Here is a 26,291-nt window from a genome sequence, read left to right on the forward strand (position 1 = left end):
TTGAGACAACCTTAAGGTCTTGCTGAAGCAGACCAAGGAGTAACTTTCCAAGTCAAACAGGAACGTTGGAGATAACAGGCAAGGAAGAGGACTGGACAGCACTCACATAGCTGTGCCTTCCACAATAACTGCTGCTCCTAGATGACAGCAGACAGCAATGGGTGAAAAATTTACCCCAACTGTGACACGAAGCAGCTGCAACTACATTGACAGCTACTATTTAAAAGTCTGCAGAATTTGGAAAGCTAGAGAATATCAGCCATTACCCTCCTTCTTCAAATGAAGGCTTGGCATTACCTCACACATTACTGGAGAATGCAGAGGTGAAAAGGTTTATGATAGAAAAATATCGTTGCTCTCTCTAATGATTCCAGAGGTTGGGAGTGATTTTGGTGATAATCCAATAGTCTATTTCACATTGTTTATGCTTCTGCAATCAAAGTACATGAATTATACTGCTGCTAAGAAAGAATAAAAATACCCTGGATGGCAAACAGAAAGGAGAATTTCCTTTCCTTATAGTCAATTCCATCTTTACCATTTAATTTCACCCATAGCTTTTTTATTTGCAAAAATGTCCCACAACTTTTGTATATGAATATAACATCTAGAGTCACCCATATCATCTAGCTTTAGCCTTCTCAAATTTTGGTGTCTACACTAAGTTAGTCAATGAGGCCAAAGGAGAGACAGTCATCCCCAGACAGCGATTTAGCCAACTGATCGAAGACACTTCTCCTAGGATAGGATGAGTCATACTTTGGAGATGCTGTTCTCTCTCCATTGACTCTCCAGACTATCATGTCTAATAATCACTGATTAAATTAGCTTTTCTGAATCTGTCTGATCCCTTTTTGACCACATTTATATCTTGGTCTCCACAACATCCTGTGGAACTCAGTTTCAAAATTTGATTAGATGTTGTACAATAATTTCATTGGTGACCCTATTTCTTGTACTGTGAGAAATAGTGACTGTTGCTTATTCACCTGCTCCCTCAGCAGTCATGAAACAGCCAGGCTGTCTCATCTGTGCTCCATATTCTGAACCAACTTTACCTTTACCATATCTTTTATAATTTTACTATCTCCTTATCATATAAGTGACTATAATTACACGTAGGATATTTTATATATTTATACAGTGGCATATTTTTTCCACTTTTCTCCTAATATTTTCTAGCCCTTTTAACTATTTGAACTTAGATGGTATTTTCACAGAGCTATCCTCAGTAAGTCCCAGCTTCTCTTCTGACTTCTAATAGTTACAGTCCATCAATATATTTTGCATTACCTTCTTGTTATTGCAAATGAACTCACCTGCCATTTTATCTTCCCAATCTTAAGTATTAATGTCATGCTGCAGCATTTTATAGTTGGATTTAAATTTGACTGTCATGGATAATTTCAAATCATATGCAAACTTTCCCACTTCACTTGTCAATTCCACAAGTCACTTATGAATACATTTCATTTTTTTCCAACTTTCCATAAATTGTAAAGATGTGTGATAACCATTTTTATGCCTACAATGTTTCACCATATTATGAGTATTAAAGTACTACAAATGACACAAAATTCTCAACTTGATAGAAGATGGCTTTAATACATGTTGCTATCATTAAAAGCTAAAAATTTGATAAAATGGTTGACAGATTCATGTACTTTAACAACGTGAGAAGGAGTGTTGTGATCATTTAGGAGGGAAATAGTAGAATTTCACTCTCAAATTCCTGGTTCACCTTCAATCTTTACCACTGAACAAGAGCACAGTTTTTAAATAGGCACCTGGTCTTGATCTAAAGCTTTAAAATAATAGATTATCTATGAGGTCTATAGTTGGATTAGGCCCTAGTAAAGCTGTTAACTCTCTGGCATGACAGTACGGGAGAAGAGTTAAAGGCAATGAAGGATACAGCTTAGAAATAGGGTAAACAGTGGAATACAAAAAACAGCAATAAAAAAAAACAGAGTAATCTTAAAAGCTATTGTGGCACTTGCCAGGAGCTTGGAACAGCTAGTAAATCAAATCAGAGGATGCAATATAAAAAACTGTTGGATGCCAGAAGGCAAAGAATTGTCGGAGCTGGTTATACTTGTAGTACTCCCCCTTCTTCTTCTTCTTCTTCTTTTTTTTTTAAATTACTCCAAGAAGACTTAGTATAAAGAGAACTTGTTACAGAATCCCCTCTGGAACTGAACAAGAAAGGACTCCAAATGATGGGCTTCGGGTAGTGATATTTTTCAGTCTCCAAGACAAAAGGGAACACAAAACAAATGATATTCAGGAAACCTGAATGCTTTTTTCATGGTGGAAAAAATTCCCTCATCTTTCCTGACCACAACAGCCCTGTTACTTAAGCCAGGCAAAGGGGGAGGGGAAAAAGCTACGTGAAGACATAGATTCAGGGAAAAGGATCCAATATCTCTTTCTTCACTTATAATCACCTCTGTATTATGTTCTGTGGAAAAATGTGTGTATCTTGGAAAATACAGACTTCAGGGCAAGTGGTATAAGGAGCCAGATTCATGGAGACATGTAAGCCTCTGAAAATATACTAAGTATTTAGAAAAAGGCCTAAATGGACCTAAATGGCTGAGTTCCTCAAATCAAAGGGAACTAAGAACAATTTAGTGAGTAGTCCATGCTGCGACCACAGCTCGAGTAGACCTCCCTGAACTGGCTTTCAGCTAGGTGGTTTGGGCAGCAGGTAGCTTGCCTCCGCATTAGTGCTCTGGTTCGGATCAGGAGTGCACTTCAGAAGGAAACCTCCCAAACAGCCCCACTTGCTGTGCCATGGTTTGCCCCACACATGGTATTGAACCACATTACCTGGATTCCTTTCAGGTGAACCTGATCTGGCCGATGTACTCCAGGAGGGCATCTAACGTAAGCCAGCCACAAACGGGTATTCAGTCAGTGGGACCAGACTAGAGCTATTCCAAAATAAACATATATGTAGTGTGGACACAGGACTTCAAGACCAACTGTTTTGATCTACAGATCAACTTCTACCGGCCTGTACTTCTTGCTCATGTAGATACTGTGATCTAATTACCATGGCTAGTTTATATTCAAGCAAGTCAAGGTGATCTTCAATCTATCTACCAGCTCTTCAGCAGCTTGAGTGCTCTTGAAATCTCACAAAGTACCTAAAGAGCTATGCAAATCTCATCTGAAGCATTTAGCTTCTGCATTCCCTGCTCAAAATGTGACTTAAACTCTGTTACCTCTTTCTAAGAATATGACACCAGCATACAAAGCAGGTCTAACTCTGCACTTCATAATAACAGCATGTGTGTTCATTCCTTGTTTTATGTGGTATCACTTCTTATCATTTTGAAGGTCCCAACTTCTCACACACTGTAACTGCAAGACATTTAGATTGGTATTTGATTCTCCAGGAAAATAGCCAGGCACATGAATATATTGTATTAACAATGTCCTGGGGAGCTGCGAGTGCCAAGCTGCGACCACACATTAATAGACTACGTTAAGTAACGTGCCTGACTAGCCTAACAAAAGCATGGGCTGTAATGTTGCTGAAGAACATGTATTTTTATGTACATGTACATACACAACAATAACAGGCTAAGCTGGTTTTATTTTCCAGATGTGCTGTGGGCTGAGTGTCCACTCAGTATTTCCATGGCTCTGCCCTCAGGCAGAAAGATCACGGTAAACTGTGAATCTCAACCCCTAGTTCTCCCTCTCTGTGCCTCCTTGCCCAATCTTCTTTCTGTGCTTTTGGCTTCCTCCTCTATCAGCACACTTGCCAGGCCAATCCCAGTAAACCTATACCAGCTCATCCTGATTCTTTCTTCCAGTTCCCTTCCCTCCCTCCTTCCTATCTGGCTCTTGTTCCCTACTCAATGCCAATTCTCATCAGCCCTGGCTTTTTATCAACACTTTTTCTTTTCCTTTTTTGGACTGTCATCAGCAAAAGCAGTGGGAGGATCTATGTCCAAGGCTTGCAAGGTGTATGCATAAGGGGTGGAAAAAAAAAAAAAAGAAAAGAAAAAAGTAGGCTTGCTTAAGCTGCAGAAAAGTTCACCTGTGCAACATCTTATTGACATTTAAACAAGCTTGGCATCTTCAGGCACAAAGGGGAACGGCAACCCCTCCCAAAGAGCTGAGAGGGCTGGAGGCACCAGCCTTTGGAAAGGCTCTGTCAGCATCTCCGAGAGGCACGACTGAGCGGGAAGGGCTGGGGGGCAGGCCTCAGCCCGTTTAAATGATATTACATGTTATACCATTTTTGGGAGCATTTCTGTTAAAAAGAAGGTTGTAAAACTGAGTGGATTGTTCAGGTTATAATTATGTTGTGTAAAGCTTAAAGAACCCAAGGCAGTCATGTGAAAAATGTTGTGATTTACAGCCCCGAGATGCAGAAGTCCTAGATCAAGGGAGAAAGACAAGACTGTTTAAAGTCTCTTCCTCTCCCTCCTGTGGGTGAGCATGGGAGGCTTGTGTATGTATGTGCACGTGTACCACCCTGACCACCTGAAACCACGGAGGACCGGCTCGAGGAGAAACAGCTCAGAGAAGAGCAGTCCAGAAGAAGCAGCAGAACCAGCCACATTCATCACCAGAAACAGCTAGTGAGGTGGGAGCTCAGCTCAGCTCCTCTGGTCCCTACCGGGTCTGGGCACACCTCATCAGCTAAACCGGAAGAGGAGGAAGAGCTGTGGGAGCAGCTGCACATCCCTAAAGGAAGGGACAACTGTGAGGTCCTCAAATAGAAAGGGAAATTTAAACTATAGGGGGAGAGGTAGTTACTTATTTTTTCGAGATGTTACTCCACGCCCCTCCTTCTCTCCTCACCTCTAACAAAGCAGTGCTTAGCAAACCCATTTCTGTCACCTGCAAGAAGCAGGGAGCACCATCCACCTATCTCATGCCCCTACGTTTCTAGGTAGAGGTTTGAACTGGTTTTGTTTGCTTTTCCCAGATCAAATGGAGAAGTGAACCTGGCCCTCGCTGCTGCCAGTTTATCCCGGCAAAAGGACAAAATGCAACGGAAAAGGTATGTGAGTAAGAAATTTCACTTGCATTTGTACTTTCTCTATTAAAAGCTAGCTACACTTCTGGCGGGGGGAACACTTTTCTGAACACCGACAAAAACCCTTTTCAAGAGCATGAATTCAATTTGTTCCTCTACTCTGCTTGTCACATAGATCTGCTGCCATAGCAATAAAAAAACTTAAATCTGACAGGTATGGAAAAGTCCTGAGGAACTGAAATCCCCCAAACAACTAAACAATTACCGGTTTGAAGTTTCCATCAAATTAGTTCCTGCCAGCAAAGAAAGCCATTTGACACTCTGTTCACTGTTTGCTGATGCCATACTTTCGGCCTATTCTAATATATACTTCAAACTTTTTTAGAAACATTATTTTTCCCTAACTTAAAATGAACTAAGTTGATTTATGCCTCTGAGAATCAGGCCAGAATCCAGAAAGATATCAAACTGTCAGTCTGTAACTTAATCTACTCCCTCAAGAAACTGAATGAAAATGGTTTGTATTATTAATAATGACAGTTAGTAACAAAAATCTGTTACAATTTTTAAAACTTTCATATGATAAGGGACAATGAAAAACTGAGCAATTATACTACTAATGCTTAACTATTTGAAATGATTGCAAAGGAAACCAAGAAAAGACATCTTCTCTAACACAGCATCCACAAATCATGCACAGAATAATAACTGTGGCAGGTCACTTAATTAATCCAGGTTATTTCTACCTGGGTGGTAGCCATTAGAAGTTAGATTTCTAATCTAAACTAGCCATCAAGATGCCTTCAATGCCCAAGGGAGAGAGATAGGCACCCACTCACCAAGAGGAAAATCATCCCATCCTAAAAATTATATATACACGAGATAAGTGGGATTAATTATTTTCCGGAGGTGCCTATTCTCCTTTGACTAGCAAGAAAACCTAGATGATTAGTTTAGACTACACACCTAATTCTTAGACAGCTAAAATGGCATGAAATGAATTCCATCCCTTGACCTCAGATTCAGACTGAGGTGACTTCCCAGTTAGGGGACAACTGCAGAACCTATAACCACCTTGTCCTTCAGTCGTTGTGATTTAAATCGAGGTACTTCCCAGCTAGTGAAGTCCAGTGATCTAGTGAAGAGACAGTGGATCTCTACTAAATTCATGGGAACAAAATAGCAGTCTGACATTACAGCAGCCCCTGTGTAGCCTCTGTCCAAGAAATAGTCTTTCTGACAATACAGCCAACTACCAATCTGTTTCAAATAGTTCCTTTGGGTGTGGGGGGCAGATTTACCAACAAAAACCACGCTAAGGCAACTCAGTTTTCTGTGCTCTGATTTCTCTAAGTCTATCCAGTTTTATACTCAGCAAGCTTCTATTGAATAAAAAATGCAAACAATGTTAATTCAGCTATTTTTAAAAGGTATTTTAGCAGTAGTACCTTGCAGGACACGCTTAAGGTTCCATGGGGAATGTCTGAGTCACTACTAACTGGCTCCAGTCTTGGTATTTTACACAAGGGAAAGAATACATGCATTTCTATAATGAAGTCATTTTATATGAGTGTATCAATAAAAGGTAATATCAGAAAATAATATCTGTATGGTGTTACTTAACAGATTAGTTGTGGCATTTCCACTGCATTTACAATGCCTGGTTTTAAGCATCTAAAGATGGGTAGACATACCCATGCGAACTCCTACCTCTCCAAACACTACAGGTCATTTAGACGCTTATTTTAAGAGGGATATGTTACTAGGCTTCTAAACATAGGGCAAATTAATTACCTAAGTTAGGTAGACTGAAGCCCATTCAATCACACTCAACGGTCCCAGTTCAGGTGCCATGTAACTCCCTTCGCTTCAAGCCTCATGATATATTTCTTTAGATTCTTGCTTTTCTTAAAGAATTGTCTTCTGAAAATAGAAATGGCATGCAATTGCTGTTAACCTCAGCCTTAGTTAAGTTTCTTTGATTTGCTTTCAGCCATGGCATATGCTCACTTTGTCCTTGCTTTTGCTCTCTAAAGCAGTTTATAAAGCCTGAAAAAAGGACCGCTTTGTATTGTATGGAAAATAACCATGCTGAAAGGGACAATACCAAGGCTGAAATGCCTAAAATTAGACCTGCAAGCTTTGCTTTCATTGGCAGCAATGTGTGTGCACTTGTATTGTCCCAATCCTAAATTCTACCTCTTCTATTCTTAGGAAATAAACTATTTCTTTCTGAAAAATACTGCAGTTTAGAATTAGTTTAAAATTATATGGCTCTGTTGGTCTTGGTGAATGGTTATTTTGATCATATTCACCTTTAGGCTTTAACAGTGCTTAGGAAAATCAGTTTACTTTCATAAGCAGTAAAAAAGGAAAAGTATTTGCAGAACAAAAAAATGAACTTCTCTGAAATGGTGCCTGGAATAATCCTGTAATTTCCATGTTGCTTTTCTTTCTCCCAAGAAAACTCAAACACAGATCTAATGTTTATATTTTTCTGTCTTAAAAGTAAGCTAGTGAGGAGACATGCACCATATACAGTAAGTGGCTGGCACTGGTAACATGGAGCTAACAGGGATAATTTAGTCATAATGGGTTAGCATCTACGTTATACTCATTCTTTTCTCAGCCACATCCATTCAATTCCCACTGTATTCGACAGACAGAACAAATAAAAGCAAAATATATCCAAAAGGTCAGATTTCATGGATTTTGAAATGAAGAAAGCCACATAGAGGTCTAAAGTGAAACTGATGCCAGCTACTGCCTTAAAGATAACTTAAGCTGCTGCTTGTGTAGTGTTTATTTTGAGTGTCTCCTCATGGAATTTCAGGATAAAATATGAGACTGGCTGTGATCCTCAAGAGGGTATAGTCAGAGCAGTCCAATTTCAACAGACTATCACGCTGAACTGCTGGGAGTTGTTTCACAGGTTTATGGGTATATTTCCCTCAGCAGCACACTCTTATTAATATTTCTAGAACACTAGGATGTAAATAGCAAAATTACATCTACCATCTAGATACCACACCGACAGAGCACACTTTAGACAACTAAACACCTAAGATTAGATGAGCCACAAATGCTACACCTGAGTTAGGTTACTAAATGGAGATATAAGTAATGCAACAGTTATTTATCCATCTACAAATGCTGATGTGGATCTCTAATGTACTACTAGCCCTGCATTAATGGCGTTAGGCACTGAATCAGGTAGTGATTTTCGGTCAGAAAACAGAATTTAATTCTAGTATTATTACAGTGAACAAGGAGCCAAATAGTTTTTAGGAGTTAGGACCAGTGGAAGTCTAGACAAAGCTAGTCCTGAACCACATTCAGTGTTTCCCACTGGAAAATCTGTAACCATAGAAAGAGCCACTTCCAAAGTAAGAAAAGAGCAGTTTGAGAACACTCGTTCACAACACATGATGAAATCATCACCATTTGATTTTGTCAGTATTTCCTAATGTTTCCTACACCCTGGAAACTACACACTCTCTCCTCGAAGCTTCGCTTACCCACACAGCCCGTTCCACGGGTCACACGGTTACATCTCAGACAACGTTCAGCTTTTGGAAAAAGTGTTCAGGCTCGTTGCATCACTGAGCCAAGGCATTAACCACCAACTACTTCATGGAAAGGCTATTACAACATGGAAACCCTGAGAAAGGTAAATACGCCTTTCTCAGGCCCAGGAATTTTTGTCCTTGTTCCAGCCTCAGGATGAGGTAATTTTTTCCTGGGACAGCCTTTCATTTGTGCCTGATTAAGCCAGGTAATTACCTCCCAGATTTTGTGGGTAGGATCGCCGTGTGCAAGTAAGCCTATTTATGAAGCCACAGTTTCAGTCTCAGGCTTAGCTTTCTATTCTTCCACGTAAAGTCAGCCTGAACTTTTATTGCTTTAATAACTGCAATCTTTCAAGTTTGTGTAATTTTTTCAAATTCTTCTAACAATTCAATCACTACAGACATGTCTATACTAGAATATTAGTTCAGACTAGAACAGGTAGTGGATATGAACTATGTAAGCTATTCCTGAGAAATTCAAGGCATGAGCACTCTCATCCCTTTCTTATTCTTCAGAAAAGCATCTTACTAACACAGCCATTTTTCCAGGGGATAACAATTTTCTAGACAAAGAGTATACATAAAATTATTTCTGAATAGCTTTTCCCAAAGAACATCAGGGACAGGAGTGATCTCCTTTGTTATTCACTTTGCTACTTAAAAGGGACCTCTCATTTATATAGAAGGTTTAGGATTTATGGACCTAGATACTTAATGAAAGAAATTTTATTTCATTTTTGAGTATAGTAAATTCCACAGGTTCTACTAAGGGATTTTATCAGAATTGTACTGAAAGGACAATAACTCAAAAATTTCAAAGATGCTACAGTGTGTAAAAGCATCCTCACACGAGCTATGCACAGTGGTTTCAAGTACTTTATGAGGGACCATATATAGAGGTACTGGGCAGAGGTAGTAAGCAGAGGGCAGCCTTGAGCATTTCTTTTTGATTCATACAGAGAAAAGTCCATTCGAACAGGCTCCCTGTAGGCAATGGACAGAGCAAGGGTAACGGGTGTTATATCCTGGGTCTATGTACGAAACTGCTGACTGAGAAACTTCTCCTCAAAGCTGCACACAGACCTTGAGGAAACAGGAGGTTAAACTCATGATCTGGATATAAATTATGCAAGACGTTTATATCTTAGGAAAAATGGATTATCATTTAAGCTGTCTTTGGTGTCTTTAGGTCTTTATGCACTTTGAGTATCTCTGTGGTAGGACCCGGCTACCACTAAGCCTGTGGGTGCCAAGGAGCGCCCCACAGCTTCCCGGTGGTGCTTGGGATGGGTCGCATCCCTACCACTGAAAGCAGAGCACCACGAGAACAGGCTGCGTCAGGACCCTAGCAGCACATGCTGTGCTTTAGTCCATGCCCTTGATTCCCCAACCAAGGAAGCACTTATTTCATCCCAAAGCAGAGCACAGACATGAACTAATACATATACAATGACAACGACCTGACAAAACTAGAAGGAACCATCTTAACGAACTTAATGAATAATTGTGACAAGTTGAGTAAGCTTCATACTAGTGAATATATTCCCACAATAATCTTCTTTCTGGACTGCTAGTTCACCTGCTCGCTGCAGACGAAAGGGCTGCTTGCTACCTTCCACCTGGCACATTCTGCCTTTCCACTAACTGAGGCTTGGTTTTCTTTTGACTGAGCGGAAGGGAGATTCAGGGAATACCTTGCAGGAATGGCACACTGCAGGGAGCTGTATTGTTTGTTATCGACGCGGGCTGCCCAAAAACAGATGTAGAATGAGCACTGTTTCCTCCCTGCTCATTCATCTTCCCCACGGGGCACAAGCGAGGCTGCTGGGGCACTATAGGGCACATGCTGCCCAGGTGCCTCTGGAGGAAAAAGAAGCCAAGAATCAAGCAAGTCAGCCCCTCCAGCTAGCCAAGGGATGTAGCACTGTTCCAGCCAAAGTCAAGCCCCGCTACAGCTAAAACAGCTAAAACATAACTTTAAAATTTGTATTTAGAGTGATAAAAAGTCCAGCTGGATGCTCTAAGGCTATAGGAACAGAATAAAACTTACAAGATCTTTTGCAGAGGAAAGATCAGAGCTTGGAGTTCCAGTTTCAGAATACGCAGCTAAGCTGAAAAGTTCATTGAATGAGCTCTAGATTCTTGCTATGCTGAAGAAATTAGATTACCAACTCTTAAGCACATTTTCATCTTTTGTCTTCCATAAGCCAAAGCAGGCTAACAGCACTCCTAACCACCTCATGGAGTCCGGTGGAGCTGTACTGGCTTATACGCCATGTGACTGGGGCTCAAATGACTATATTTTAAAATATTTCTGCCATAATAATAGATGAATGGTAATGATCACCTACACAGCTGGCCAAACTGAGATTTTTCAAAGGAAAAACAAGGAGCACACAGCTTCCGGATCACTCCATGTAAAACATGTCCCTTGCCTTTTTCTGTGCTTTGATACTTTTTTTTTTTTTTTAATATTTTTACCTTGTTTCACAATCTTACAGTGTCACACCCATTTTCCTCTGAAATGGCTGTTTCTGCCAACCCTTAGCATGATGACAAATTTGAGGCACAACCCGTGGGTTAGCAGAATGTAACTGGTTATGCCTGTTTATTGCACCGTACTGAGAAATGTTCATGTCCCAGTTTATTCACAAGTGAATTGATCTCTAGGTAACTCTTCACAATTCAATGGGGAAAATTGTTTATAATGAGTACACAGCCATAAAGTCGGTCTAAAATGGAATTCAGCTATAAATTATAGGAGAACTCTACCATGTTATAGTCAGTCATAAAGCACACAGCTGAGAGGAGGTCAGCTGCTGGCTTCTAGGTAGAGGATAACTGTTCAAAGCCAAGTCAGAAGCTCATCTGAGATGCCATTTTTTCATAGGACTTTGACAACCATGCGTGCACGGGCAATTTTTCACACGTGTACTAGTGTGCTGATCCCCTGTATTTTATTATGCAAAAGCCTAACAAGAAAAAAAATATGCCAAGGACTATAGCTGAACTGATCATTAAACCTGATGTAATAACTACATGTAAATGTAATAACGTGATGTAATTAATCCAGTGTAATTAAAACTCACAGATAACAGAGACATGCATCTCCTCACTATCTAGTGTAAGAGCCCAGCTGGAATCCACCTCCTCATCAGCTCTAGTCCAAGCGGATTGTTGTTATCACAGCACCACCCAACTGTGACATCTCAGTGGCAACAGCACAGAAGCACATCTCAGTGGCAACAGCACAGAAGCATAGGGGAGATTAAATACCAGCTGATTTCCACTTTTTAGATATGCCGAAATTAGACTGGTGGTAGCCTAATAACTTAAAGTTAAGGTATAAAGTAATCATTACTTTCAATATCTTTTTATTCAGGAACTACGCACAAAAACTCAAGAAACTGCTCGTCTGTGTAAAAATATATAGTGAGACTAGACAATATTTCTAAACTGAGCTGAATACCAAGACTTCATACCAAGTACTTCAGAGAGCTGAGAGGAAAGGGAAGTCGCAGGTGTGGGTAACAGACAGACACTGATAACATGGTGATTTTAATCTGCTCCGGTGATGGTATCAACCCCAGCCTCAGGGATGGTCGGTCAGGCTGGAGCACTCAGCCAGGCCCGTGCCGGTGTTCCTCCTCCAGCTGCAGGGATGTGGACCACCTGGTGCCGGGTAATCAGATCTCGCCTCATACCTAGACACCCCAGCGTCATGACAAAAGCCCTTTGGGATGCTGCTTTGAGCCAGCTGTCTGGGTGATACACAGGATTTTCTTCCCCCCGCCCCCATCCCTCTATCAAGCTGCAGCCTTGGAAAGGACCTAGTTCCAGCCTGCTGCTTGCTCCACATAGGACCTCCTGCAGGATGGAGGGCTGGTATGCCTGCTGCACCCTTGTTCTCTTCATACCCCAAATCTGGCCACCCCACCCAGCAGCTCCTGTATTATGCTCAGCTCACTGCCAGACACCAAAGACAGTCATCAAAGCAGGAACTGCACTTGAACTGTACAGACAACTCATTTTGAAAAAGGGATTGGCCTTTATTGATGAACAGAATTGAAACACTTGTAGCTTAGCAGTGAAAAACTTACGCAAATAGCAAATATTTTTCACCTTGACTTGTAACAATTAGAAGTAGGGTTTTTGAGGTTTGGTCCAACCTCTTTCAAGCATCATAAAGCATAAGCAGCAGCATAAATTGAGGTCCTCCCATGAAGAGAACTGTACTACTGCACTGTGCTGGAGCAGGCAGGTAAGACTGTGTCTATAATTCACTATAAGAATCAGGGTCTTGGCCTGCATTCCTTGCCTTGCCACTAATTTGCAGAATCACAGAATGGTTGAGGTGGGAAGGGACCTCTGGAGATCATCTAGTCCAACCCGCCTGCTCAAGCAGGGTCACCTAGAGCACGTTGCCCAGAACTATGTCCAGACAGCTTTTGAGTATCTCCAAGGATGGAGACTCCACAACCTCTCTGGGCAACCTGTTCCAGTGCTCTGTCACCCTCACAGTATTCTTTTTTTTCCTTAGATTCAGAGGCAACTTCCTGTGTTTGTGCCTGTTACCTCTTGTCCTGTCACTGGTCACCACCGAAAAGAGCCCAGCTCCATCTTCTTTATACCCTCCCTTTAGATATTTATATATAATTTGTTACAAGTTCTTGGAGAAATCACATTTCTGCCTGTTGCTTCATGAAATAGCATGATGTGAATGGAATCATGCCAAATTCTCTGAATTTGCCAACACTGTAGGTGTCTTATCCCATTCAAAACTAACACCAGCAAAGAAAAACTACATGGCATGTACATACAAAAGCACGACCATGAGCAACTTGTCATTTAAATACTTCAAAATCAGGGCCTCAAACTAACAGGTTTTTTACTGCAAAAAAGCAGAATTTTAAAAAGTGACAGTTCAGTCATAAGATCAATGAATCATATGATGAGAGGACTTACAAAGTCTTATGCAAAAGCTTCATATTTTTTCAATCCTTCTCCCTATTTAGTTTCATGCCCCAGATGCCTGAGAGTAGGCTAGAGCCTCCAGATGAACAAATTCCCCTACAGCTCGCAGAGCTCGCTGCCAGCGGGAGCCTGCACTGGGGGGTGTTTCTCCACTCAGTTTCAAGACTTACTTGTATGTGACTTAAAAACAACTCAGTTCTCCCCAGCAGCTACATCCATCACACATCCCACTTGCACATGGACATAAAACAAAGCTCATAATTTAGCTAGCCAGCTATTTGCATCTCAGTGGGGCATTCTCTAAGCACCTAAATCAGTGAATGCTTTTGCTGCAATACAGTTCTGACATAGATTGGCTACCATTATGTACAAAGCAGCAGTTTGGAGAAAAGTGGCAAAAAAACAGTTGGATTTTCACGAAGTTCATTTTTTCCTAGTACCAATTTTTAGGGACTTTACATTTTAGATTTCCCTCCAACCCCAAAAAGTTTCGTCACATCATCTAAAAAATTGTGAAAAGTGGTGAAATTGTTAGTAATTTTACATTCCAAATTAATCAGCTCTTTCGTGAAAGGTTCTCCAACTCCTCAGTCTTTCCGACCTTTTTAGATGCTGACAACTTTATCGTCTGCTATCTTTAAATGCGCGCCTATTCCTTTTCCTATATATCTGTGCTGATTTCCCTTCTCTTTATTGATTCACTTAAAACTTCTAACTTTAAAATCCTCACAGATCTGATCCTGCCTACATCTTTGACATGATTCATGATCACACATTCTCCTTTTCTCCAAGTTCCATCTCCTTCAGGCTATGAGCTTGCTGAACATTTACACCCACATTTCTAATCAACTCAATGAGTTTAAGCCAACGGATTTTTCCATGTATTTAAACCTCATCCCTCATGCAAGTGCTTTGGTGATTCAGGATATACTTTACCCTATTCGAGTCTACTCCTTTATCCACTTTTCCAGTAGGGATCTGGTAGATCAGCTCTCAGAATATGTCCTTGTACTGATAATAGTGTTGGGCTTTGGTCCAGCTACTTCAGGGTAGGAAAGACAGATATGAAATTTTTGGTTCACATTCATCTCTTTGGGATTTTTTCATAATGAAGCACCATCAAGCCATCCTGCCACTTGTTCCAAAATATTTCCTCGAGCCTGAGCTTGTCAACATCCCTGCTCAGTGCCATTGCCCATAGAAGACATATATTTTCTTTCACTGTACAACATCCAAGTCACATTTATTCTAGCCTGAAATTTTGTACCACGGCCAGTTACCATAGCAGAGTTGACATGTGGTGAGTTTTGTATGCCCCTATAACATGTGTAAATTTGAGCCCTTATTTCTTGGGCTATTCTGGTAGATTCAGCATCTATAAAAGAATACCTCACCCCTCAAGCATCCAGACTGATATCATCAACTTTGATCATCAGAAGGAAAGAAAACCCACTCGTTTCTGCAAATTTCCTAAAGACATTGTCAATAGAAAATGAAAGTACAAGACTGAAATGGCTACTAGGTGCTATGGAGGACTTCTTAGAATCAGTTATCTCATAAATTAATACTGACTGACAAAATGTAGAGTTGCAGAAATATGGAATCTGCAGTTTCCTGAATCCGTGACTGGTAGTTGCCTTGTGTAGCTTTGGATGTTGAACTCCTTCTGAATACATCAATGCTTACAACAGTGAACTGCTGGTTGCATTGGACAACGCTGAGAATTACAATCTCCAAGTATTGCTGTTACATAGATTCCTAGAACAACCCTTTCATGAACCACTTCTTACATCTGTAGATGGGTTGACATTGATATATTGTTAATGGCGATCACTAATATATTCCTGCCAGCAATATGGAGTTGCAAACAGCTGGAATGAGTCACACGTATTACAACCCTGAACACCTTGCGATTTAAAGGAAGAAGGTAATTTTCTAAATATCTTATTATCCCAACCTCAGCCAACTTAAGGAGCACAAGGCACCCACTCAAACTCAAGCCATAGTTAGCTATAGTTATTTTTCACATATTTTTCAGTTATTTTTCACTTCACATGAAGCAGATGAAGTTGCAGTTATCTGTATTATTTATTTTAAATTGACTATGGGTTTCACCAAGACTAAAACTACAGCAACATAAAACAATGACAAGACTGTCTGACAGTGAAATACAAATTACTTCATTATTTTATATTTATTGTGGATTTTTCACACAACAATTTAGAACCCATTAAATTGTTTCTTATTTGTTTTAGTCGCATACTATAAGTAATCTACATTCAGTGAAAAATATTTAAAGGAGATACTAATCTAAATAATGTATTTCATAAGTAATATCAATTAACTAGCAAACAGAGTTCTCCAGCTCATTCTTGTCTAAAGAAAGCAAACCGATTTGTGACTGAAGAATTTGCATTAATAGGTTTTGTTAAGCCAGATAAGGTTAAGATGTTACGCATTAAGATATATGTAAATACTGATAGAAAGACTGTTGATAACAGTGCACAGGAACAAAAAACACAGAATATGCTATGCTAAATTCTTAGAACATTTTCAGTCTTCTGCATCCTGCCTTTCCACTCTGTCATTCAAGAAACCCAGGAAAAATTAAAAGTATCGGCTCTGATCCTGTAGCTGGAACTACACAGATCTCAGAAGACCTACATACTGGGCCTTGCACTAAGATTCGGGGAGCCAGGGCACTGAAGGGAGTGATTATACAGGCAAAGCAGACAGGCACACAGGCAGGACAGAGTTGTATTCAACATCTATTCACACTGTACTAGGACTTCTTACAGACCTCTCTTTGAAAATATCACTCTAGAACTATTTGAAAAAAAAAAAAACATGTTTTTAGATGTTCAGAACGTGTTCTCGGGTACATCTATACTGCAGCCGCTGTAACTGCAGCAGTGTGTGCACCTCACCTAGCTTTAAACTCGCTAGCTTTGACCCCAGAAACAGTGCAGTCAGGGCAAAGCAGACTGCAGTGGTCTGCAAAAGCTATTCAAGAGCAGGACAAACACCCAAATCCATACCCCACACCAAGCTCTGTGCCATGTCCGAACGCTGCAACACTCGGTTTAAGGCTGGTTTGAGTGTGTCAGCATACTGCATTCACAGCTAGTGACTGCAGAATAAACGTATCCTAATCAGCTTTACAGAAGCTGGACTCAGCCACTGCTGCGAGACATGGATTGGTCCAGAGTCACTCCATGAAATCCCTGAATATGCATCTTATCTTTCTGCTCAGGTTGTAGTTACTGCATCTCCTGTGTCATTAAAATTTTAGTATGAATATTTACCTGCATAGCAATGTAAATATATATATATATAGCTGCACTTCCTAGAACATATAAAGACCAGATCCTTGTTTTATAAAGTTTACGGTTTAAAAAAACCAACCAACCAACCAAAAAAGCACACAGTTGAAATGCGAGAAGCTGAAGGGGGCATCCACCAAGGTGAAATGAGCACAGCCAGGTATCTTTATGGAGCAGAAAGATTCTTAGGAAACACGAGACTGTTGGAGCAGCATCAAAGAAGGGAGGAAGCAGAGCCAGAGAAGGAGGGAAAAAAGGATCAGGAGGAGGTGAAGGTCGAGCTAAGACACAAGGCAGAGTTAGCACCTGCTGACACTTCAGGATTACACTCTCATGCAACAGAGTGGGAAGCCTCCACGAGCAATGTTCACCTCTTAACCATGTAGAAACTAGTATTGCTTATTGATCTGTGTTCCAGCAGCACCTCTTTGTGGTAGGTACTTGACAAAAATAGGGTCATAGCCTCTCTCAAACCTTTGATTTCCCCAAATCAGAAATAAAATATAGACAGACATTGAACTAAATAGCTAAATGCTTCCCTGTGGTGTACCATGGAGAGACAAAGCTCTTGTAAAAGAAACTTCTTAAATGAAGAATGATAAAGGTTACTTTATGATCTACTTACCATACCCATGGAGGTAAATGTGCCTTAGTACCTACTTCTCTTAGACATTTAGGTATTTCAGTTCTACAGTTACATCATTAGAAATTCATAGATAGGAGAAGGTATATTTTATGTACTTACTTGGGAAAAACAGTTTGTGACCATTTGGCATTTAAGAATGAATAATATAAAAGTTTAAACAAGAGGAAACATCTAACATTCTTATTTCAAAGCCAAAAAGCGTACTAATATTATGTATTTTCTTATTCCACGTGGATGCTAAGGACCAGATTCCAGCCCAGCAGTGCACTCCACAACATCCTCTGACCTTGACGATTAAGGGATCAGATCCAAGACTACTAGCATATCCAAGCCAGACAGGTGCAAAAAATATAGGTGAAAAAATACAGGTGAAACTTAGTTAGAATGCATTTGAAGATACAGCCATTCTGTATAAATGATGCTGTTTTGCAGAAATCATCAATATGATCCAATATTTCACTTATCAAACTAAAATTCCTTCTCAGGCTACCATACTTTCAAATTGAAAGCATTTTATTCAGTTGAAGACAGTTATTTTCAAGACCATGCCTGAACGTCTTTACTCGTTTGTACCATTTGATGAATGTACATTTAAAATGAAAAATGACTGCTTTACAAAAGTACAGAATATGTTCTGTTGCAATAAAACAGCATTAACCATAGTGATGTCAATCAGATATGTGCTGGATATTAGTAACTCTTAAACAAAACAAATTATTGGAGCGTAACACGTTACATAAGCAGGTTTTATTTCCAGTGGCAAGGCCTTATAATAATGTTAATTTTTATTAACTTTACAAAACCACATTTCTTCCAGTATTTATCAACTTCTATTAAAAAACACAAGCATTTTCATTCAAACTACTAATTCTTATCCCCAATTTCATCCTCTATGAATTTTTCAGTTATTTTATAATTCTAAATATAGCAGATAACAATACACAGAAATACGCTGTATTCTAAGAGCTTTTACAAACAAGTTGTTCTAATTTTAGATGACTCTATTCTGAATAAAGTCTTCATTAAATATACAGATATTCTCAAATGCAGTTGACAGAAACATTATTCAGCTCTCTTCCACGCCATTTAATTCCATTTTTATACGGAATGATTTATCATTAATGGCTCCTTTGCAGTAAAAATGTTTTTTTACTAAGTAGAGCACTAATCTTTTATTAAAAAAAATCATTTCTAGTGACATGCTGTCTTTGTGAAATTATTTTTAAATACTAAAATCAAGCTACAGATGCTTTACAGACACTTGGCTCAACAGCTGACCTATTTAAGATTAATATTTTTTCAATTACTTCAGGGACTGATTGTCTCAAGAACTGGTAATGAAGTCCACAATGAAGAAGTAAAGTGTAAGTTTTTAACACTGATGGTAATTAACTATTAGTAAAGAATGAGGAGAAATGTCATAGATTTTCCATTACTTGTGGTCTTTAAATCAAATTGACTTTTTTTTTTTTTTTTTTCAAAAAAAAGCATATGTTGTTCATTAACAGGAAATGTGATAGAGCTATTGCTCAGTCCAATGTTATGGACTGTGCTAGGTATCTGGTTAAAATACTCATGATGATCCCTTACAAACATTTATAAATCTGACACCTTTCATCTCTAGGACACAACTTCATATTTAGCTATAAGTCAAAACTGATTTAAAGTTATCTTCATCAAACAGTTTAGTGCCTCATATATATTAGTTTAAAAGCTATGAGAATTACCATCACAGCTCACTTTCTTCCTGCATATACATTTTGACTAAGAGCGTAGATATTCCTCATCCAAGTTTGAACAATCAAGGCAATTCCATTGACTGATATCATACTAGCTGATTTAACTCAACATGAGTTAAACAAAATTCCACTATTTTCTTAGGCCTAACTATGGTATGAAAATATGCTGGTATGACCAAAACAAACAAACAAAAAGAGTTAATATGCCATTTACAAGCCATGGATCTCAGTTTCTAGGTCCTTTCAATCACCTTTGAGAAGCTCTAAGTTAGTGGACAAGAAATATTTACAGCGATTCTCTCCCTAATGGAATATAATCTGAACACCTGAATGGAACGCAATTTGAATATAATTTTTAATGTGAATTGGAATGTATGTGAAGCACAACTCTGTTCCTATTAAAATAAATGGGGAAATTCCAGTTCACTCAAATGGGAATGAAAGGAAGAGAATTAAGGGTTTACCAGTGACCTTTTCATATGATTTTCTGGTATTCAGTAAGCTATACAGTGGAGCTGCAAAAAAAACCCAGTGATGTTATTTTAAAATTGTCAACTGCTTAAATCAGCTGCAAGTCAAAAGTGATTAAAAGTCATTTTCATCAAAAGGTTTAGTGTCTTATATATATTAACCTAAAAGCTATGAAAATCACCATTACCCTGCATATCAATTTAGATTTGTGCACTGCTCCTAGGTAGGTATTCATTATCAAATGGCTCTATGATGAAAAAGCAAGATGTTTTAAAATGCTTTATTTTCCTGCAGGAAATTATTAGATTATCATTACCTTGAAAGATCCATTTAATTACCTCAAATTATTCATAACTGTTACCTCAAAAATCATAAACAAGCCCAGGAACGTATCAAACTCTGGCTCTTTCAAAATACTGAAACTGGTGAAGCTATAGTCATATTTTCTGTTACGTTTGTACAGTATGGGATCCAAAATCTGACTTAAATAGGGATTGTTCCAGGCAGAAAACCTTCAATAAGATCCAAAACACTTCTTCTTTTGTCCTTGATATTAGAGTTTCAGAATACATCATTTTTTAGGTCAACAAACTATGCATTTCTCATCTCACTTTCAATGAACACCACGTATTTTTAATTGATAGTGGTTTTACAGTTTATTTTAGAAAATACACTTTGTTCTTTACCCTCCTCGGAGGAACAGTCATGAAGAAAAACAGCTAGATATTTTTATAAATACATCAGTGAAGCCGAGCGTCAAGTCACTCCTATCTTTTCCTTCTCCTTCAACTGTCTCCTTAAAACTAATTGCTTCTACAACATCCAGTTGTGAGATCACCTCTAATAATGTGCCTCAATTTCCTACATGGGGATTATTGTTCTTTGGGTCATATTTGTATATAAATGTGGAAAAGCTCCTGAGAGCTGAAACTCTGTTGCTAATGTCCCCATAAAGTTTGAAAGATAAATTAAAATATATATATATTTCTAGCAACTTGCAACATAACTTAAAAAGCAATATGGATAAATCACTATCTTTTTGATCATCTGTTTCATTATATTGGAAAAGGATTGTAGCTATTACTCTCAAAGCAATAGTGTAAGATTTGAAAAGATAAGATACCCTCTTTCTTTGAATACAGAGCTGGAACTAAGCTGCGAAGGCACCTCCCCGCGACGGGAGCCCATCTGGAGCCTCTCGCCCCACAGCTCACGCGCTTGCAGCACTCCTTGTTCGTGCTGTACTTCTGTATCAGGCAATACTCTCAGTGATGCCACATATAGAAGCTGCAGAATAAGTCACGATCTTTCCCAAGGATTAAGGGAAATAAACAGTGGAGAAGAAAAAAAGAGAAAAGGTAAAGAGATCTGCAGCTAGAACTAAGACACACAAAAAAATCAGAGACGGAACATTACACTCTGCAGGAAATGAGAAAAAGGCAGAGGATGTACAGGATGGCAAGGGGCACACCAAACACAGGTAATGGGGACCCGCAAGCGAATGGGGACAGGTGACATGGTCTAGGCTCATTACAACAAAGTCTGAGCCAAAATTAGGCATGGGAAGTCTGCACAGTTGCTCTTCTCTGTTAGGGTATAACAAAACTAAAGGAAAGGGCAGAATGCATTGGCAATAAAAAAGCTCTGAAACAAGTATCTGTTTAGACAGTTCTAACGACAAAGGACACTTATCCCCACTCCACACAGGCAAAACAACTTGCACTAAAAAAAAAGAAGAAAAAAGAATGAAGACTAGTGCTGAAAATGTTTTACATCACAGGCAAGAAGCACAATCTTTCCTGGTCAGTGTTAAGTGTTTCAATTCTGACTACTTTAAAAAACAATGTACCCATCATATTTTATGTTTTATAACTCTGATTTTGGTTAGTGTACATTGCTGTTTAATTCACAGTTAGAGTTATCCTGCATAGAGTAGCCTGCATTATTTGCCCCACTGGCACAAACTTCTGAAAATCCACAGGAATCTGGGCAATGTACAGGACTGAATCCCTGAAATACAAATGTGAGATGCAGATGTAACACAGAAAAAGCACGCACATACACCGCAGCCAGGCACAGAATTAGAATCCCAACACTGAAAAACCAAACCAGAACAGCTTCAAAAGTAAACAAATTGGGGAGCTCCCATAGTAAAGTTCACTATATTCAATGCGTTTGTTAAGAGCAATCTGTATTCTTAGATTTAGACTCTGCCTGCAGCCGTATTGAGAGCGCAGACAGAAGGAAGAGCCTCGAGGGCTGCACCACCCCAGCACGCTGGAAAGGGCGAGGCGAAGGGGCACACGTGCGGCTCCCTCTCCAAGCAGCACCAGAGTCAGCCTCGCCGCAGCACCTCCGCCCCCACCAGCGGCGTTCCCGGGAGCCGAAGCTGCAGCTTCTACTCCATCCCACTCTATTCCAATTATTCCTATTACTCCTCTTCCACCCTTCCCCATAGTTACGCTTTGCTTTATCATTCTGCCCAGGGCTGGATTTTTTTTTCTTGTTGGTACTATATAAATAGCACAGTATCAACTGTGATTCTTTTGGTAGGTCGCACTAGTGGACTGTAGGCAGGGTAGAGTAAGAGGGGACTGAAAGCAATGGGGACATTACTGACATTTGTTATGCAGTTGTGAGGTTACATAATGTCGCAATAGTCTGAAGTATATGTCGTTCGTTGACACAGCTCATGTGAGCTGAAAAGATGTACTTTCCAGCACATGAGTGATTTCCCAAAAAGGTGAAGAGTCAGTGGTGCAACTCTTTGCATAGGTATTAAAGAAGATAGGACAACCTAGGAAAACAATTAAATATCGCAGTGCTACATCACACAAGTTTATGGCAAAACTCCTTTCGAGTCCAAGAGGATTCAGCCTTTAATTAAAAGGCAGGAATAATATATAATGAAAATTAAGAACATGTTTTCTTATTTTTCCTTGACAGTAACATTAGCCCAGACTATTTTATGCTTTGTTTGAATGGAGAGGCAAAATGTAATTAAAGTTTTAATTAAAATTGATCACAGTCCACAAACCTGAAATGGAGAGTGCTGCTCTAACACTGTCCTGGAGGACTTCTCAAGTAAACTAATGTTACATGAACTGTGCTCTTTAAAAAAGCTTTCTATCAAAAGAAAGGGTAATAGTGAAAACTACTGAATCTATAATGTGCCATAGAAGTGAACTACCAGTAGGCAGGTATTCCAAAAGGGCCACCAAATATACATTTTACAAAGACAGAGATTTCTCAGATATTTTCCTCTGAATGTGAAGATTTTGTTCCTTGCCATACTCTGGTTAATACATGCCTATGTTTTTATCTTCTCTCTGAAGAGGCAGTGGGATCTCTGAGAGCTCAGCTTTTTAATAAATGACGGAACAGAACTCCTATCCCCAGAAATACTTGCCATAAAATACTGCTAAAAACAATTTGCCCATGAAGTTGCTGGGAAAAGTACCTCTACCTTTTAGCTACATCAGTCAGGTTAGCACCTCCTTTACAACGACGCAGGATTTGTCCACACATTCAGCCTTCCGCTAACCGGGAAAGGCTCTGGCGTGCAAGTAACCGCATTTCAGTCTTAATGAAAAGGGCAGGTTTTTTAATCACCCTCTTATCTGCACGGCTTCTTGCTCATCGGGCCAGCGTGGTGCTTGAAGCAACCCCCCCCCACACACACTGCCCCACGGCAGAGCTGGACTGTGCCCGGTGTCGGCGCCGGGGGTCGATGCCCGGACGGCGCCTCCGCAGCGGGGCGCGCAGCCGGGCCCGGCGGGGGGGCAAAGCCAACCATTTGGGGGGACTGGGGGCTGGGGGAGTCCGGGCGCGGCGGAGGGGAATCGGGGGCGGGGGGCCTTCGGCAGCACCGCGCCGCGCCCCGGCCCCGACCCACTGCGCGCGGGCGGCAGCGGCTCCCCTCGCGGCTCATCGCAGCAGCGGGGCGGCCGCGGAGCAGCAGGGCGGCAAAGCGTCCCCGCGGGAGGCCGCGCACATGCTCCGCGCGCCCCGGCGGCGCAACGCGTTTTGCAGCGGCGCCTGCGCGCAAAGTTGCGCCGGGCAGCGCCGCCCGCGCGCGCGGCTCGGCGGGACGGGTCGGGATGGGACAAGCACGGCACCCCGCCCGCTCCGCGCACCCTGCGGAGCGGCGGACCGCGCACCTGGCTCCCGGCGCGGGCGGGCGCGCAGAACGGCGCGGCTCCGCGCACGGCGGCTCGGCACCTGCCTCCGCCCGCGCTGCGACCCCTCGGGCTGAGCCTCCCCCCGCCTCGGCTCCCTGCCCCGCTGCTCCCGCCCGCATGCGGGGCACGGCCGCGCGGCACGGCGGCCCCGGCGATCTCCTCCCACCCCCATGTTCACTCCGTCTCATTCCCGAGCGATCCGCGGCAGCGCGGCGAGGCCGCCGGGCACCGGCCACGGCGCAGGAGCGAGGCGGGCGCAGCCCCCGACGGACGAGCAGCTCACCGCTTGAACCGCCGAAACCTCCTGCACCCCGCGAGAGTATCGGCCAAGCGCCCGCACGGCGCCGTGCACTCCTGCTCTCGCAGCGGGTGTGATGACCTTGCTCCTGCTCTTCCTCCTCGCGGGGTCTTTTCTCTACTGGGAAGAAACAACGACCTTCTCGCTCTCTCTTTGCGAATGAATAAGAAACGCCAAAGACTTCCACATCCAGCAAAACACTTCCAAGCACAAACTGTTAAGCGACAGCTCAATGCTTCCTTTCGATGCTGTCGGTATTTATATCCGGATCGATACGGCACCCGCTCCCTCACAACAGTTCAAGGCAGAGCGCTGTGGGCACAATTTCCCTCCATCTCGCCAGGGAAAAAACAACTCGTGTGCACAAAGTATTAAAGAAAAAACACCGTACACCAACTTTCGCGGCTAGGACGATTTGCAACCGCTAAAAAGCGACAGAAATGACCCGCTTGAAGCGCCTAAGTACCGGCACAGGGCGCCCGAGCCAGCACCGCGGCCGGTCCTCCGCGGCGCACGCACTTCACTCCCACCCGCACGCACCGTGGCCGCTGCGCCCGCGAGGGAAACCCCGCGCCGGCACCGCGGGCACCGCCGCTCCCGGGACCGACCCGCGCGCCAGAGGCGCCCCCTGCCCCCCGCGGTCGCCCCCCGCGGGGACTCGCACCGCCACAGGCGCGCGCCAGGGCTCCGCTCGCACCCGCGGAAAAACGCGCTGCCTCCCCCAGCGCGGCGGCACTTACGCTGGGCGCCGCTGGCGGTCGGCGGGTGCGAGGGGAGCGCGCTGGGGCCGCGCCTGCCGCGGGGCTGCGGTGCCGGGGCCGGAGAGACGCGGCTCGGTGCGCGCCTGCCGCTCCCGCCGCAGCTCACTCGCCGCCGCCGCGCGCGCCCCCGCTCCGCCCCACGCCGCCCCGCACTGCAGACCGCCGCCCCGCGCTGCCGCGCGCACGCGCGCGCGCGCCGCCCGCCCCGAGCATGCGCGTGCCGCCCGCCGCGGCGGGAGGGCGGCGATGGCCTGGAGGCAGGCGAGGCCTCGTCGGGGAGAGGCACTCGCCTGCGCTGAGTGCCGTGCCGTGCCGTGCCGTGCCGTGCCTCGCCGTGCCTCGCCTCGGGGGTCCCGCGCGCCCTCCCCTCCGGGGTACAGTGGCCTCTGGGGAGACTCCCCTGAGCTCACTCCCGGCCCAAAATGCACCCTGATTCCAGCAATATGGGGTTGTTCATGGTGCTCCCAGTGCTGGGAGCCATCCGTGACCATCACACGTGTGGGGACATCACCTCACGTCGCAGGTGGGACATCCCCCACATCGCAGGCAGCACTTTTACTGATGGCATCTCTCCGCAGTGCTGGGAGCCATCTGTGACCATCACACATAGGTGGGGACATCTCCTTACATCCCAGATGGGACATCCCCCACATCACAGGCAGCACTTTCACTGATGGCTTCTTTTCCCCAGTGCTAGGAGCCATCCGTGACCATTACGCGTGTGTGGGGACATCACCTTACGTCACAGGTGGGACATCCCCTACATCGCAGGCTGTGCTTTTACTGATGGCTTCTTTCCCTGGTGCTCAGAGCCATCTGTGACCACCACGCATGTGGGGACATCACCTCACATCACAGGCTGCACTTTCACTGATGGCTTCTTTCCGCAGTGCTGGGAGCCATCCGTGACCATCACGCATGTGTGCAGACATTACCTCACGTCCCAGGTGGGACATCATGTCACGTTGCAGGCTGCTCTTTCACTGGTGGCTTCTGCCTCCCCCCCCCCCAGTGCTTGAAGGAGTCTGTGACCACAACATATGTGGAAGGACATCACCTTGTGTTACAAGCTGCACTTTAATTGATGGTGTTTTTCCACATACTTCCTACAATACTACGGATGTTCCCATTGGATATTTTAACTTACATGACACTGTTCACCCCTTTGACATAAAAGCCAAGTGATCTTGCCCTTCATTCCTTGTTGTCATCGTTAGTTGTAGTAGCAGTTGGTGGTTTGATAGTAGTAAAGCTCAGGGCTCTTTTATACTAGATGTTATACAACATGTAATTAATTGCTAGGCCCAGGCATGGGTACAACTTTATA

At 42.5% G+C, this 26,291-nt stretch overlaps 1 protein-coding gene across 1 annotated transcript in view; it reads right to left on the reverse strand.

The window, feature by feature from the left end:
* Positions 1-25,094, reverse strand: part of VSNL1 (visinin like 1) — a 93,183-nt gene extending 68,089 nt beyond the window's left edge. The window contains exon 1 of the mRNA XM_026097146.2: positions 24,944-25,094. The gene's annotated coding sequence lies outside the window, so the exon portion shown is untranslated. The remainder of the gene's footprint in view (positions 1-24,943) is intronic.
* Between the last annotated feature and the right edge of the window lie 1,197 nt (positions 25,095-26,291).

This window comes from Dromaius novaehollandiae, chromosome 3 (assembly GCF_036370855.1).
Source record: "Dromaius novaehollandiae isolate bDroNov1 chromosome 3, bDroNov1.hap1, whole genome shotgun sequence".
Classification (NCBI taxonomy): Eukaryota; Metazoa; Chordata; class Aves; order Casuariiformes; family Dromaiidae; genus Dromaius; species Dromaius novaehollandiae.